At 38.6% G+C, this 16,249-nt stretch overlaps 2 long non-coding RNA genes across 2 annotated transcripts; one reads left to right on the top strand and one right to left on the bottom strand.

The window, feature by feature from the left end:
* The first annotated feature begins 268 nt into the window (after nucleotides 1-268).
* Nucleotides 269-907, top strand: LOC140523943 (uncharacterized). Its single transcript, XR_011973517.1, has 2 exons — nucleotides 269-441; nucleotides 552-907. It is a non-coding gene; the product is annotated as an uncharacterized lncRNA (long non-coding RNA).
* Nucleotides 908-1,885: 978 nt separating this feature from the next.
* LOC140527630 (uncharacterized) lies at nucleotides 1,886-4,920 on the bottom strand. The gene is made up of 2 exons (XR_011974876.1): nucleotides 4,732-4,920; nucleotides 1,886-3,658 (listed from the first exon to the last, which is right to left on the bottom strand). It is a non-coding gene; the product is annotated as an uncharacterized lncRNA (long non-coding RNA).
* Nucleotides 4,921-16,249: the final 11,329 nt, after the last annotated feature.

Here is a 16,249-nt window from a genome sequence, read left to right as displayed (position 1 = left end):
TCAGTTTCCTTATCTGTAGAATTAAGAGGTTGGACATTAAGGACATCTGAAGTCCTTTTCCACCTCTAAACATAGGATCCTTTACTATTGTCTATCCCACATTTCTCTACAATAGCATGATAGACTTTGTTAACATAGTCTAGGATTATAGGTAAGCAGGGGAGGGGATTAGGAGATGAGTGCCTGGTGAGCAGATATCAGTGTACTCAGCTAATGCAATCCCTCACGTGGAAGAGCAGGCATAAAGGTGTAATGGAAGTGGCTAGAAGAGATTGGGAGCATGTGCAGACATTGTGTAATTGGTTCTGGTCTGCCAACCGTGATGAAGAGGAGCTTTGGCTCTTAGGCTGTGTAGCTGGAAGTGGGGTGTATTCAAAAGGCATTAATGCTGGTCAGAAACAGTCCCTTTGGTCTGACTACTTTCTGCTTGGCTGTGTTCTGGTAAGAGACAAGGAAAAAACATCTTACGCCTTTTCTGTCTGAGGCCAACATGTTGCCCATGAACACAGGTTGTCGTTTTTTGCTTCAGTGTTTATTCTTTCTTATTTTAGGTGAAGGAGATGGCAATGATCCTGTGAGCTTTGGGAGATCAGGAGATCAAGCTACTTGGAGGTGTGGGAATGGAGTTCATGGTGGGTTTTACATCCATCTAATCCTGTAGCGCCAGTGCCCAAGACATGACCTTTGGGACTTATCCCAATGGTAGCTGAGACACTGATAGAACTTGAATGTGGTGAGACCAATGCTATAAAGAACTGAATTAAGTTTGAACCCATTCCCACTCTCCCCAGGGATCAAGCTCTCCTGTATCACTGATATAAGAGAGACTCTGTCCTCCAAGAATTGGGGAGCAGTGTTTGGACTTTTGTTCTTGCTATATCTTTGAAGTAAATATCCTTTTGTAAAAGTTCATTGATGTTCACTGGAACTGGGACAGTAATCCTTGGCACCTAACAGTGGGGGAAACATACTAGAATGGGAACCTGAGCTGATAATAGTGAAGAAAGACATCCCAAACCCCTGAAGGATACCCCCAGAATCCTAACAGGGAAATGCGGCTCTGGGAGAGTAAGGCCAGAATGAATTGCTTATCCTGATCTAGTAACCCTATCAAAAGGAAATTAGTTTAATCTGGTGTTACTTTGCTCTTGAGGAAGCCATATGATTATTTTCCTTTCTAAACGTTCACTAATAATCCCTTTAAAAATACATACTAGAATTTTGCCAAGTGGTAGTTAAACTTAACAACCTATAGTTTGCAGAATTCATTCTCTTCTTTTCTTTGAAAATCAGGATATTTGCCCTTCTCCAGTCCTTCATTGTACCTCCCATTCTCCAGTCTTTCAGAGATCATTGACAATGTTTCAATAATCACAACTGCTAGTCGTTTCAATACTTTGCAGTGTCAATTGTTTGGGCCTAGTGCCTTGAACTCATTAAAAGCAGCTAAGTGTTTTCTTACTGTTACATTGGATATCAACTCCTTAGATCTATGATTCAATTAGCCATTTTTGTCCTGTTCTTTCCAGTCCAAAGGTCATTCTTTTTAGCAAATAAAATAAAAATTAAGCAGTTAGCTTACCTTAGTTGCCTTCTTTCTGTGGTCCATTCTTATTGTTCCATTTACCCCAAACAGGGGTCCTATTATTCTTTCTATCCTCCTATTTTCCCCAATGTAGTTTTTCTTTTTGTTGTCTTTATCTTTCTTTGGCAGTCTCAGTTCATTTTGAGCTTTGGCATTCCTGATACTATTCTTAGTACTCTAATTTAAAAATTACTGTTTACTTAAATCCTTACACAGAAATAAAAATAATTTCTTAGACAAGTGTATGCTATCTTAATATGAAATGTGAAATTCCTGTTTACTTCAAAGATAAATTACAGGTTTTTAGTTTTACAATAAGATTTATTGCTTTCATAAGAGAAATTTAAAATCAAATAAACACTGTTCTTTTCAAATAACAAAAATTGTAAATAGCAAGTACTCCTAGTACATTTAAAATTGTTTTAAGTTAACTTATGCAAAATTCAGTCGCATCTATTTTATAATTCAATTTGACAAGCATTTATCAAGCACCCAAATACAAATCACTGTGCTCTGAATGTAAAAAAAAAATACTCCTTAAGATCTCTTACATTCTGGTAGGTAGAGGAGTTTGGTGGAGACAACATGCATGAAAATAAGTGAATATAATAGTATATGCAGTATAAGTATAAAATAATGAGAATGGGCAAGGAATGGGCACATCGATTTTATAATTAATTCCAAAAGGCATTTATTAAGTAGCTGCAGTTTATGTCTTATTATAGATTTTGGTCTTCTTGAAGAATGAAGGACAACAACCCACCAACCATTTCTATACAAAGCATTGTGCTTTGAGTGTAAAGATGAAAACAAACAAACCTGAAACCTTAAACAGTCCTGGCTCTCAAAGAAAGTACATTCAGGAGATAATGTTGGTAGTGTTGACGTACAACATAATAAGTGAATACAACTTACGTACAACGTAAATAAAAATATTTGGTAGAGTCAGGGAGAATACTGATCAGTCAGGACACCTATTTTGTAAATATAATTCCGATTTTGGCCATTTTTATGACTTAGTTTAGAATCCAAAATGTTTTACCTACCCAGCTCTGCCCTTTGCAGATGGACAGCACTGAGCCACGTTGGAGGCTGCCTTTGGACTGGGAGTCCTTGGAGGCGGGGCTCCTCTGACTGACGCTAAAGCCCTAGTTACTTTAGGCAAGTTGCCTAATGCTTTGTACCTTTATAGCTGGTTGGTTGTTGTCCCTTCTCCAAGAGGACCAAAATACCTAGTAGAACATTAATAGCAGCTACTTAATAAATGCCTTTTGGAGTTCATGACAAAATCGATGTGCTCATTCCCATGATCTTATATTTATATTGCATATACTATTATATTCACTTATCTTTAAAAATGAGGGGGTTGGACTCTTAGAAGATCTTCTAAGGTCCCTTCCAGGGCCAACATTCTTTTCGTTCTTCTGGAAGTATGTTTTTAATAAGATTTTTTTTTTCTTTCTGTTTGGGGGTTGAAAAAATCCAAAGGTACAGTATGTGTATACATATACGATTTCTTTCATTCTACAAGTATTAAGTGCGTCTTGTCTTTAAGGCACTGCTAGGTCATAGCGCACTTACAAAAATCAGTAAGGCACTGTCCTCAGCTTCCTAGCAGTTTTACCCATTCTCCCAAAAAAAGCATTTTTGGTGTGCATGTCCAATCGTTGCTTTACTCATTCAGGAAACTGCATCTTCTTCATATATTCCTAATCACTCCCTTCTACGTTCGGTTCAGAATGGCCTTGGAGAACACAACCTCACTACCATGATGCTCCTAGGAGCTGACACACTCTCTGCTGCGCTTCCTAGAACTGGACGCAGCTGCGGATTAGTAACAGCCTCCTCCTTTTCCACGCTGCCCCCACGGCTCTGGCCCGACGCAGCTACTTTGTATCATCGGTGTAACCAACAGCTCCGACTTGAAGGACGGCAGCTTATGCCCCGGACCAGGCAGAGTTTGGTGATATGTAAATGGATCTTGAACCATCACCACGACGAAGAGAGTGCTTTCTTTTTCACAAACTTTTGGCCATTTTCCCGGGCTGTCAGCTGGGGAAGACAGCGATCCCCCTTAATGAAAGAAGTGAGGGAAGGCACAGTTTTGAGTAATTACATATAAACTTTTTAAAAATAATTGGCACATCATTTAAAATAATCATCTAGAATATTTACAAAGCAGGCACCCTCTTAAGGTAGACTTCTAATGACCACACTCCTATAAAATGTGTTTAAATTTTAAATCCCACTGCCGGCAGTAATGGGTGCACGTAATTTGGGCCATTCAGGGTCACTAGGTTGTAAATTACGTCACTTGCCGGTCCTGGGTAATTTACTAATTCAATTTCAGCCTCTCCTCCTCAGCTCCTAAAAAAAGCAAGGCTGTTTTCTCGGGATATTTATATGGAACAAAACCCGCATTTCTCCGGGTCCGAGAGTTACATGTTGCTTTTTGCACGTTGCGTTCCCAGGCAGCCAGACTGAAAGGGCTGTTTTCTGGAGGGAAGAATTAAACGGGGCGGGGGGGGTAGGAAGAAAAAGGCGGCGGCTGAAGGAGCTGTTGGTGCAGAATAGGGAGCTGTAAGTAAGGCTTCATTATTCCAGGAGCCTTAGATAACACACAGGGCCTAAAAGGACGACGTGATACAAAGCCTCTAGTAACACGTAATCCCCTTTACACCTAAACCAGCGGAGCCTGAGACGCCGACGTCGAGAATGTCGGGAAAAACAAGAGGAAGAGATTAAGGCTGCTGGAGTAGAGCGGGGTTACCCAGCCCTCCCCTCACGGGTCCTCGTTACGGGCGCTCCTGATTGGTCCAGAAATGCCGCAATCTCCGTCACGTGTCCGCCCTCGGTGGGGCCCTGCTCCCCGCGCGCTGCTCTCGGGAAGAAACCCGCCCCCAGCTCTCGGAGGGCGCGCGCGCACGCGCAGGAAGCCTATTCAAAGGCGCGCGCGGGCAGGAGGCTGAGGCGCCCCAACGGTCTCTAGGACTACAAACTACCCCTTCCTCCCTGGGGACCCCTCGCCCTGTCCTCCTTGGCGGGCCCCGCAGGGTCTTGCAGTTACTTGTCAGTCATCTGAAGGCGCGGTTTCGGTCTTCCCTGCCTGCTGGCCTCAGCTTTTTTTTTTCACCCTCTCACCTCACCTTGCGCGCAGAGCACCGTCCGCGGGACGTCATTGACTTAAATTTCACTTAAGAGTGACGGTGATGAAAACTCCGGCCCAAGCTGACGCGACGCTCCCCGCGTCCCCAGAGGGGGGTCCGCGTGCGTCCTCGGCGTGTGCGAGTTACGTCATGGCCGTCCCCTCCCCCCGCTGTTGCCCCTTGGTAAACGGGGGCTGACGGCGGCGGAGGCGCGGTTTTTCTGCCAAGTTAAGCCGCCCGCGGGGCTGGGGGCTTTCGGCCCGGCTCCGGTAAGCTGGGCCCGACCCCGGGCCTCCGATTCTCGCCCGTGGGCCACGTGTTGCACGTCGCTGCTTTTCCCTCCCTGACTCACTTAGAAATTTAAGAAATGTCCTCGCCTTCTGAAGCCTGACGATCCGGTCGGGATTAAATGAAGTTAAATTAAATGTCAGTAATCAGGCTAATTTTAAATTAGTCCTTGAAGTTTTACAGAAAACAAAGTCCGTAGGGTGAGAGAAGAGGCCTACTATGTGAAAAACAACGCGATTTTTTAATGTAATGCTTTCCATTCGGGGATGCTTATAAATACCTGCCTGAGAGCTAGGCACTGCTGTAGAGGTTTTTTTCTATTTGCAGGAAAGGCTGTCAGTTTGTAAAAACATTTTAATTTATTGAAGAAAAGTTCGTATCAAAATGTGCTGTTTTTGCATTTTCCTTCAATTCAGTTGACTACACAGGATCGCAGTTTCTTCATTTTTTTTCATTTGCATCAACAATATTCCTCTCGATTTAAAGGTGGAGTAGTGTACCGAGCTCCTGTGTACAGGGCACATTTTTAAAGAGTGCATTTGTTTTACAGAATTACTTTTCAATAGAAGTTGGACGTTGTTATGCTAATACCAACCACAGTTTTAGTTTGGGGCTTTTCAGGCTTTTACAATGGCCAGAGGAGGAAAAAATCCCAGCGCACTACGAAGAGATTATTGTCCCAGTGGACCTTTTAATCCTGCCAAAAAAGGGAAGGAAGTTCCCAAACTAAACTAAATGTCTGCAAGAATAAATCAGTATTTTAACCAATATCTAAGGAAAAGTCAGGATCTTCTGGTACTGCATGTAACAGCTTGCATTAGAAAAGATTTTCCTTTAACCGGAAAAATGTGTCTGGTTTTGGAGGACTGTGACAAGGCTTTGTTTCCAGAATGTTTTAAAAGGTAGTTTTCAAACAATGTTTTTTGATAGTTTTGCTTGCCATCTATGTGAAATTGATTGGTAAGATTTTAATCAGTTTCACTTTGTGCCTCTGAGAAAGAACACTGGGCCTTTTGCTGAGCTAATAGGTTCATAATCTGTATTATTAGTCTAATTACAATACATTGACCCCATGGGAGGAAAAAAAACCCTAACCTAACTTTCTTTTCCTTTGTATGTAAGCTCTGTATCTAACACTTTCTTTCCCTACAGGACTCTAACCTCATGTAACTGTTTTACTTCTTACAGGGAGGGCTAGTCAAGTAAAAGAGGGTCATACAGGCTACCCCCTACATGGGTTTGCAAAAGGCCTATAGATGATCTGTCTCTCCATAGGAATATTCTTAGTAACATGGACACCCTGAATGCTTCGGTGCCATCTTTTCACTGTGTACCATTTAACAGCTCATTGAAACAGAAGATTGTTTAATGATAAAAACGTAGTAAATCCAGAAGGCAAATGAAGGATATAAGATATTTTTCTTCTCAAAAATGGAAGCTTTGTTAGGTAGGCAGTGGACAGCATTGGAATGTTTTTAGTGAAGCAGTAGTATCACAGCAATGTATTATGAAAAATTAGAGAAGAAATAAATGAGAAGCAGGAAGACTAGTTGAGTCCCCTTTTTTCCCTCATGTTAATGAAAAACTCGATGTAAGGAAGAATTTTCCTAATACTTAAAGCTGTCAGTTTTTTATGATAGTAAAAAAAAAGTAGAAATAACTAGATGTTCACTATGTGGGGAATGACTGAACTTTCCATTGTGGTAGAATGTAATAGAATTACTCAGTGAGAAAAGATATGAATTCAAAGAAATAATGGAATGCCTTACATGAACCAATGTAGATTGAAATAAGAATAACCAGGAGAACAATATATGCAATGACTATAAGAGTAATAATTTTAAAAAACATGAAAAAAGGACACTCACTGAGCTCAGGTTAATTGCAAATTGCCATTGGGTCTAGAAAACATGAAAAAACCCTCCTCTTGACAGAGAGATGGGGAACTACAGGTGCAGGATGTTGTTGAAGCCATTATAAACAGTTTTGCCCAACTGTTTTTCTTTGTTTTAAGGGGTAGTTCACTGGGGATAAAGATTGGGGAAGATAATACTGGAATGTAAATATGCTATTAAAAATATCCACACTAAAAAAAATCAACACAATCCCAAACAGAATTATCTAAAAGAGGAATGGGCTGAAAAGGATGTTATCTGGGATGTTTTAGGGGGGATTCTTGTTCAGACGTTTGTTTATATTTGAGAATCTGACTAATTACAATTATCTGTGCGTGAAGATATGAAGGCTTGAAATAAATTGCAGTGGGAATGACTGCTTGTGAAAGATCTTTTTGAAGTAGAGGACAGAGTTTTAGCAAGGACGTCATTAAAATGGTTAACAGTGGTGTCAAGATGGAGGAGGAGGAAACTGAAAATCTTTCAACATTTTTTTTCAGCATGGCTCAGTGATTGTTGGTACTGGTTTGTTTCGTTTTTTACCTTTGAAGTTGCAAACTGCCTGGTATATATAGTAAGTGCTTAATAAATGCTTGGTGTTTGTTGAGTTTGCAGTCAGGGGATCTGTATTTGACCTTTTCACTGCCTCTATAATCTTGGGCAACTCATTTAATTTCTTTGGGTCTCAGTTTCTGCATCTATAAAATGAGGAGTTTGAACTGTAAGATCTCCAAGAACTTTTATAATGCTAAATTTGTGGTCCCATGATCTTTTCTTAAGATGTAATCCAATATCATTATCAGTATTATGCAATTCAATTGGATGAATGAAAGTAAAGTAACTGCAATTTAGTGTATTGTGCACGGTGCAGATTTAGGTTAGTTAAAAAATAGCATAATTGTTTAATCAAAATTATTAGTATTTTAGACAAGGCTAACACTAAAATTGATCTTATTTGATATTTTTATAGAAAAGTTGGGGCAGTGAATTAATTTGCCCAGCAAATAAAGATCTGGTAATTTAATTTTTTTGTACTTTGGTCTTACCTGAAGTTGTGTAAATGTTATTCCTCTTCTGTTTTACTGGTTTGTTCCACCCATTTGGTGGTTTGGGAAGATTTCTTTATTTTTGACACCAAGGCCTAAATAAAATGTTTACTACTAGGGCTTAATACAACTTGGGAAGGTTGAATCACATTTGTCTTCGGGCTTGTGTGTATTGTCAGTATTGTTAACTAAATTCACATCACAGAATTTCTTTTATCAGAAATGATGTAAACAAGAGAAAAAACAGCTGGGCTTTTAAGTCTCATCAAGCAAAGTTTGCAGTTGTTCCAGTTTAAAAAAAAATCTTTTGACTTTCAAATGAAGGGACTTTTATATTGACAATTATTTAATCTTTCATTAAGTTCATGTTGTAAGTTTTATTGTAATTTTTCAGACAAATTGTTCTGCTCTTAATGCATGTGCATTAATTTCACTAACTTCCTGGGAGTTGTGGGGAGGACTATTGAAGAAGAAAACAGAGCTCTGCATTGTAGAAATGTTCTATGACATTTAAAAGGAAGTTTCACAATATTCTTTCATAGCTTCATTTGAATAAATTTTCAGTTATGGTCTTCAGACATTACAGTGTTTAAATTTCAGATTAATCATAATGCAAAAGTATTAATGTTGATTTGATTTTGGCAAAATAACAAAAAGTTTCAAAACATAGCACAGAGAATTGTATTTATATATTCTTAGCCAACACCTGCAATAATACTTTCTATTTAATACCAACCCATTGCCTCATTAATTAATTTTGTATGTTTTAAAGGTCAAGTTACCTCATCGTAACAAAGTTAATTTTGGTTCCACAAAGTTAGAAAGGCAGCAGCCTGTTGATTTTATAATCCCAAGGAAATCAGGTACAAATATAAAGTGTTAACTCGGTACTTCTTCTTGAATAGTTATGAGCCCTTTTAAAGCAAATTAGATCTGCCATTATAATGACTTAAAATGTGAGAAAAATATTTATTTGGGAAATAGTTAGCAACATATATTTAGAATTTTGAATGAAGATGGTAAGTTCTTTCACCTGTGATTTGGGAAGACTCAGGAATTATGTGCTAGAAATAACCTAGTTGTTAAGCCAGTGACTGTAGATGATTCATGAATGTTAGACTCTTGGCTTTTTTTGTGGAGTTCTAAATACCTATTTGTATACACGGGAGGAAAAAAATTGGATTTTCACTGGGAATTCCTTCTCAGTTTTGGGATGCACTAAATAACTTCTGAGTTCCTCCCACCTCTGAGTTTCTATGAATTGGTAATACCAATTTCTAGGTAGGTAAAGACTTTTTCCCTGGATTATGTCCTACTTTATTTTCCCTCCCACAGAAATTTTTAGTTCTAATCTAAACTCCTTGATTTGCTGACAAAACAATCCCTCAGAGGCACAATTCAATTCAACAAGCATTAGGTGCCTACAGTATGTTAGGCATGGTGCTGGGGAGATAAATGTAAAAAGGGAACAACCAGTGCCCCCATGGAGTTCCTGTTTTATCTCCCATGATTTGTGGAGGACATAATCCAAAGAGTCTGTGCCTATCCAGACAAAGGGCTTTTTATGCACGCCAACTTTTACTGTTTTCCACCTCAGATTAGCCATTCTTCAGGAAGAAGAACCAGGAAACTTGAACTTCTCTAGATCTACTCTTGAGGTAGAGGATTCATTTAGGCTTTCAATGCTCCGTTTCACTATTTGCTTCTATTTAAAGGTGCTGTCTAAAGGTGAATTGGCCTATGGGACCAATCCTTGAAACATTATGCAGATAATCCCTATCTGGGTCCAGTCTCAGCAACCAAGTGAAAGATTTTGGGGAACTTCTGGCCATGCTTATTATGGTGTTTGTACTGTGTAATGTTGAAGAATTTTCTAAATGGTTGCTAAGCTAGAACTGAATGGATGTAAAAAAGGAACAACCCACCCCTTTTTCTTACTCTTTCTCTTCTAAACAAGAGGATGATTGAACTGTTCAGAGAGTCAGGAAGGGAGTTCTCTTTTTGTACATCCTCTTAATTCTGGCTCAGTACTAGTGAGAGAAAACTTAATTGTCATGGCTGAAGTAAGGTCACCTCAAGCTTTCATATGGTCACTTGGGCTGGATCCAGGCAGGGAATATCTACCCATATTTCAAGGCCTGGTGCTCATAGGCCACTTATAATTATATGTCTAAGCTTCTGTACAGGACGTATGGATTGTCAGTGTCTCAGTGTAGCTCTGCTTACTGTCTGCAATTTACTCTTGGTACTTTGAACAGGCTGTGTCCCAATCAATGTTGACATTCTACAGATGTTTGTTGTCTGTGGTTGTAGAGGTGTGGGTTTCCTACATCTACATGGTATAAAGTTATATTGGAAGGAGCACATCTAAATTCATACTTTTTAAAGGAGATGTACACTATTCATAAGATATGTAAATTAAAACTTAAAAAGTGTCTGAAACTAAGTTAGGGAATGAGTTTTATAGGCTTATACTATTTCATATTAGAATACTGTGTATCAGGAGCTATCATTTCAGGCATTTTATAAAAATACTGTTTTTTTTTCTTAAGGACAGTTTATGATTTAAAGGGAGTATATGACTTCAATATGAAATGGAAAAATGAAAATACTTTCAAAGTTCTGATTTAGCCTCATTTTAACGGATCATTAATTACTCTAATGGTTCCTGTTAAGTCTTGACAGTCAGTGGTCAGATGACTACTTCCTTTTACTCATTGTCTTGCCTTAAAATAAACTTTACATTGATTTTTTAAAAAAATGCTTAGCATCTTGTGATCATTAAGTGATTCCAAGTTATTTGGGGGGGCAGACTTGAAATGTTCATTAATAATGAGTCTAGAAACAATGACAAAATAGATATGATGTTGAAGATTTTAAGAAACTTAGAACAGTGAAAGAGTTTGCTTTCAAGGTTAAAAAAAATCAGTCTAAAGAAATTAATAAGTATTTGCCACTGGGATGCAACAATAAAAATAATATATAGCTTCCCCTTCAAGGAGCTTAGAAGCTTTTGCAAAAAAATGTATTATTGCAGAAAAATGTATTAAGCATATATGTAAAAAATGAAATACAAAGTTAAAAATGGAGGGAGCACTAGCAGGTAGGAGAATCAAGAAAGGTTTCATGGAGAAAGTGATTCTTGAGCAAAATTTCCAAGATATAATGAGGACATTCCAATCCAATGGAGCACACTCAGGATTTACTATTATGATTCTGGCCAACCAAGTATGTTCACTCAGCACTTGGACTGGGAGATGATGAATTCCTTGACTATTTCTGGATATGTGGGTGGCTTCAGCTGAATGGTGGGTGCTTTGAAATAATGAAGTGATCTCATCATTGGCTGCTGAGCTGAAGGAATCAATGACTTTGTGGACCTTTAAAAAGAAGAAACAGCTTCCCGCTTGGTTTGACTTTCTTTCCCCTGGAGTAAATAGTGCATTCTCTCTCTAGAGTCCTTGGTGAAAGAGGGGGAATGTTGAGTTGTATTCTTTCTCCTACCCTGCTACCACACCCAAATGCAGTACCTGGCTCCCTGACTTCTTTTTCTGACTTATTTTCTTTCCTGTGAAAGTGGTCAGACATCATTCTCTAGATAAATTCATCCAAGCTTCGGAGTCAACATTATAAGCTTGAGAGGTCAGAGGCCCTGGGTCCAATGATTCTAGATATATGGCAGCAAAAGAAGCAGAGAAGTCAACCACTAACAAGAGGAGGAACTTGACCTGACTTTGATGGGGACAATGCAGAGACAAGGTGAAATGTAAGATGCCTAATTAACAGTCCTAAAAACTCCTTTTTTTTTTTAAGAGAAAAAGAAGTTTTTTACTTCTACTCGGTAGTTCTTGGGGGCTTTGATGTTAAATCATATGTAACTCAGGAAATACTTTGGATCTTCTTAATCTCAGTGACCATCTTTAGCACTGTCTCTATGGTAATCTCATTGTCTGGTGTTGTCACAATGTCAGTCATGAGTTACTTTTAATAAAAGTTTGGATAACTATTAATCTTTGGAAGGAAAGCTGTTTGTCCTGGTCAGAATGCAATGGTGTTGACATCACTGGCATCTGGCTGATTTTCCCAGCATAACTGGATTCCCTGAGAATGTTGTGAGCCTCAAGCTTGATGCAAAATACTGAATACTTGGTGGCCAAGAAGGTGGGAAGTGATGTCTATGGAAGGTTCTTTGACAGGAAGATCAAAGACATAGATGACCCTGTTAATGTGACACGTGTATAGTATAAGCCTGTGACAGTCCTCCTTCACTCCTACAATTTTAATTGGCAGTAAGAAGCCATTCAGTCAATGTAGGCTTGTGATCTGCATCAGCTTTTCCTGGTCCTCTTCTGTCTCAGAATCTTTGACTCTGTAACAGTGTGTAGCTTTTTAACACTTGTAGAAAAATCAATTACTGTTTTCAAAATGTTGTTGGTTTCAGGAAAATCTTTACCTAAATAAGACTTTCCAGCACATATTACTCTTATTATTAGGCTAGGACCTAGGAACAGATGTCTAGAGAACATCTCTTCAGAGAGACTGAGTTCCCTGCCTAACATACTAGGAGGAGGATGCAGGAATGAACTGTTTCATGTTTTGATAAGGTTTAAGTATTACTTTCCAGCAGATTGGAGTACTATTTCCTCTGTTTTTCCTCTTAAGGGGTTATCTCTGCTCTGGACCTCTGCAGGCAATATGGACTTGGTTAGATGCTGAGGGATCCTGACTTCTAATGAGAGAGGGATGAGGCCTAGGGTCACTTTTCTCACTGTAGTTCCTTAAGCCCCCACTGCAGGAATAAATTATTTGAAGTAGATTTTGGCTCATGTCTAGGTTGGCCCAACATGGGGGAAGTAAAAAAGCTCTCAGTGTACTATATGAATCAGGCATGGGACAGGCATTTATTTCCTACACACAGAAGAAATGCTAAAGGATGCAAGAGATTTGCAGCATGAGTTGATGGAAGGATTTTAAAGAGGATCCAGTAACAACTTATAGTTATTATTCCAATTTTCTGGGAGGTTGACATCTCTATTTTCTGGAAGCAGTCATGTGGGCCAGCAGGAGGCAGAGCACATTGTTTCTGCTCTGAGGATAGGGTTCCATCGGCTAGGTCTCTGGTACAAGTAGAATTAATAAATGAATGAAACAATTTATAGAGTACTATAGACCTAGTACTCTGAGTGCTAAGTTCCAGGGATACAAAAACAAGAGACAGTCTTTACCCTCAAGGAGCTTACATTCTAATGGGGGAGACAGCATAGACAAGGGAATGGTGGCCAGGGAAAGCTGCTGTGGTCTGAGAAATCACAGGGATGGTAGATGGAGCTATGGGAGAATCATTGATGTGACTTTTCTAAAAGCAGTGATATTATTTCACTAAAATTTGCAAAGCAAGAAGTGGAAAGCTGGGGTGGTGGGGGTGGGGAATGGTATGGTCACATGAGGCAGGGCAGATGGCATGAAGAGGGCTGAAGGAGATGAGCTCTGAAGTTTGCTACTAAATAGGGCCCCATGTGAATTTGTAGTCACTCCCCAATCAGGATAACTGAGCCTCAGTGCCAGACTTCTAAAAGTAAGTTGATTAAATTCCCTAAGGCAGAGTTGTTAGAGGTCCAAGGAGCCTCAGTCAGCTCCTCAAAACTCTCTAATACTGCTGGAACCAATTAAAATGGAAAGGTTTAACAAGATAAATGAAAATACAACATAGAAAATGTTAATTTGTAGATTTCTCGGTCAATATGTAGTCCACAGGGATCAGTGTTTATCTGAGTTTGTGACCATTGTCCTAGGGAATGGTCTCTGGAGAGCTGAGTTTTATGGGGTTTGTTCTAGGTAGGAAGTCAAGATATTGAGGTGCTGGGACTAGTTCTTCCCCTAACTAGTAAGGAAGTTCAATTTTTGTTGTTCAGTTGTGTCAGACTCATTTTCTTGGCAAAGATATTGGAGCAGTTTGTCATTTCCTTCGCCAGTTTATTTTACAGATGAGAAAACTGAGGCAAACAGGATTAAGTGACTTACCCAGGGTGACACAGCTAGTGTGTGTCTAAGGACAGATTTGAACTCAGGAAGATGGCTCTAGTCCTGGCCGTCTATCCACTACATCATCTAGCTGCCTAACAACACAACAAAATAAATGTTGCTAAACAAAGGCAAACTGAGTTTTATATTTGGACTATGTGCTCTCAAAGCTTAACTGGAGCTAAGAGCTATACCTTTTAATAGAAAGCCATCATTTTTACTGGAGGAAGAAAATTATGAATAGTTCCAAGACTGAGGTGATTATTGGGAACTGTGATACAGGAAATGATTCATAATAGGTATTTGTGAGGCTTAGCAGTGACATTTTTTATTGTTAAGCTACTAATTAAAATGAAACTATCTTGCAATTTATTTCATATTTAGACAAATATGTTGCATTTTCATAATTTATTAGGAGCTTTTAATCTCTCCTGTATACTCAAACTTAAAAAAAATTATACCTACATCTGACAAAAAGTCCACACTAAAATGCCTTTGAGAACATTTGCTATGTTTTCTTCTGAGGTAGGATTCTATCTTCTGAATCAAATTACAGTTCATTTAATAAGAGGTGTTAAAGTGCTGCTAGACTTGTGTTAGTTATATCCCTTGAGATTTGATAGGTGGCTATTTGGAATTCATTGCATATTTGTAGTTCATGTGTCATGACCACTAAATTTATCTCATAGTACAAGGGGGCAGGGGTGTTTCTTGTTGTATGTATTTGAATATGAACTTCTCATAGTCTGTCCGAGTATTTTATTTTTAAAAAACTTTCTTACAGCTTAGTATATTTTAGATAAACATTACATATTCTACTCTGGAAAAATAGAGTATCTATCATATAACAAAAGAAATGAGACAAAATTATTATTTAAGTATAAGCTGAGCAATATATAAACTATAAAAGTATGTTGCTTCACTTAAGGCGATTTCAGCGGCATAAAGCTGCCTTCTGATTTCTGTGGGAATATGTGTTTTATTACTTTTGTATGATTTTAAATAATTGTACATTCACAATAGGGCCAGTGGATAGAGGTATATAGGTGCAGTGGATAGAGCACCAGTGCAGGAGTCAGGAGGACCTGAGTTCAGATCTCACCTCAGACACTTGACATTCACTAGCTGTGTGGCCTTGGGCAAGTCACTTAACCCCAATTGCCTCATCCTGGGTCATCTCCAGGCATCCTGATGAATATCTGGTCACTGGATTCAGATGGCTCTGGAGGAGAAGTGAGGCTGGTGATCTGCACAGCCCTCCCTCACTCAAAAACAAAGTCAAGTGCAAATCATGCCATTATTTCTCTGATGACATGGTCTTTTTCGGCAACAAAGGACGAACACATTCACAATATGCACAATTTGAAATTTGTGCATAACATAAACAAAAAAATTCTTTTAAAAACCACTGGGTGGCATGTGCTTACCCTTTTTCTGATCATGGCAATACTTTTAAAAATCTGATTAAAAAACTCCTTTTGCATCTATTTTCAAGCATTATATTTTTCTAGATTATAGTTTTAAAAGATAAATTTTAAGTTATTAAAATGTCTTTTTAATTAAAGAACAAAGCTTTCTACAGAATATGCTTTGTTTTATAATACTATTAAAGAGCTTCCAACTGTGCTGAAATCTTGCATTAGAGGTGATGGAATGTTAATGCTTTGCACATTTTTTGGGGAGTCTGTAATGTGGGAACCTCCTTATTTGTAAACTTCCTTCATTGTTGGAGACCAACACCTCCTCTAACAGCCTTAGAGATGCCTGGGGTTACCAGAAGTTAAGTGATATGCCCAAGGTCATACAGCTTGTTTTTGTCAGAAATAAGAATTAAATCCAGATTGACTTCAAAGCTGTCTTCTGTCCATTTAACCACACTGCTTCTCACCTTGCACAAAATACTCAATAAACATTTGCTTTTTAAAAAAGTTTTTGATTTTTCCCCAGTTACATGTGAAAACAATTTTTAACATTCATTTTTAAAACTTTGAGTTCCAAATTCTCTCCCTACCCCATCCCCCCACTGAGAAGTCAAACAGTTTGGTATAGGTTATACATGCGTATTTAGGCAAAATGTAGCTATAATAGTCATGTTGTGAATGAAAACATAGACAAAAAATAGCTCAAGAAAAATAAAGTTAAAAAAATATGCTTCATTCTGTATTCAGAAACCATCAGTTCTTTCTCTGGGAATGGATAACATTTTTCATCATAAGTTCTTCAGAGTTGCTTTGGATTGTTGTGTTGCTGAGAACAGATAAGTCGTTC

This window comes from Notamacropus eugenii, chromosome 2, assembly GCF_028372415.1.
Source record: "Notamacropus eugenii isolate mMacEug1 chromosome 2, mMacEug1.pri_v2, whole genome shotgun sequence".
In the NCBI taxonomy this organism is placed as follows: Eukaryota; Metazoa; Chordata; class Mammalia; order Diprotodontia; family Macropodidae; genus Notamacropus; species Notamacropus eugenii.
Note: the sequence above shows the minus strand (reverse complement) of the source record. Positions and strands in the feature narration are given on the sequence as shown.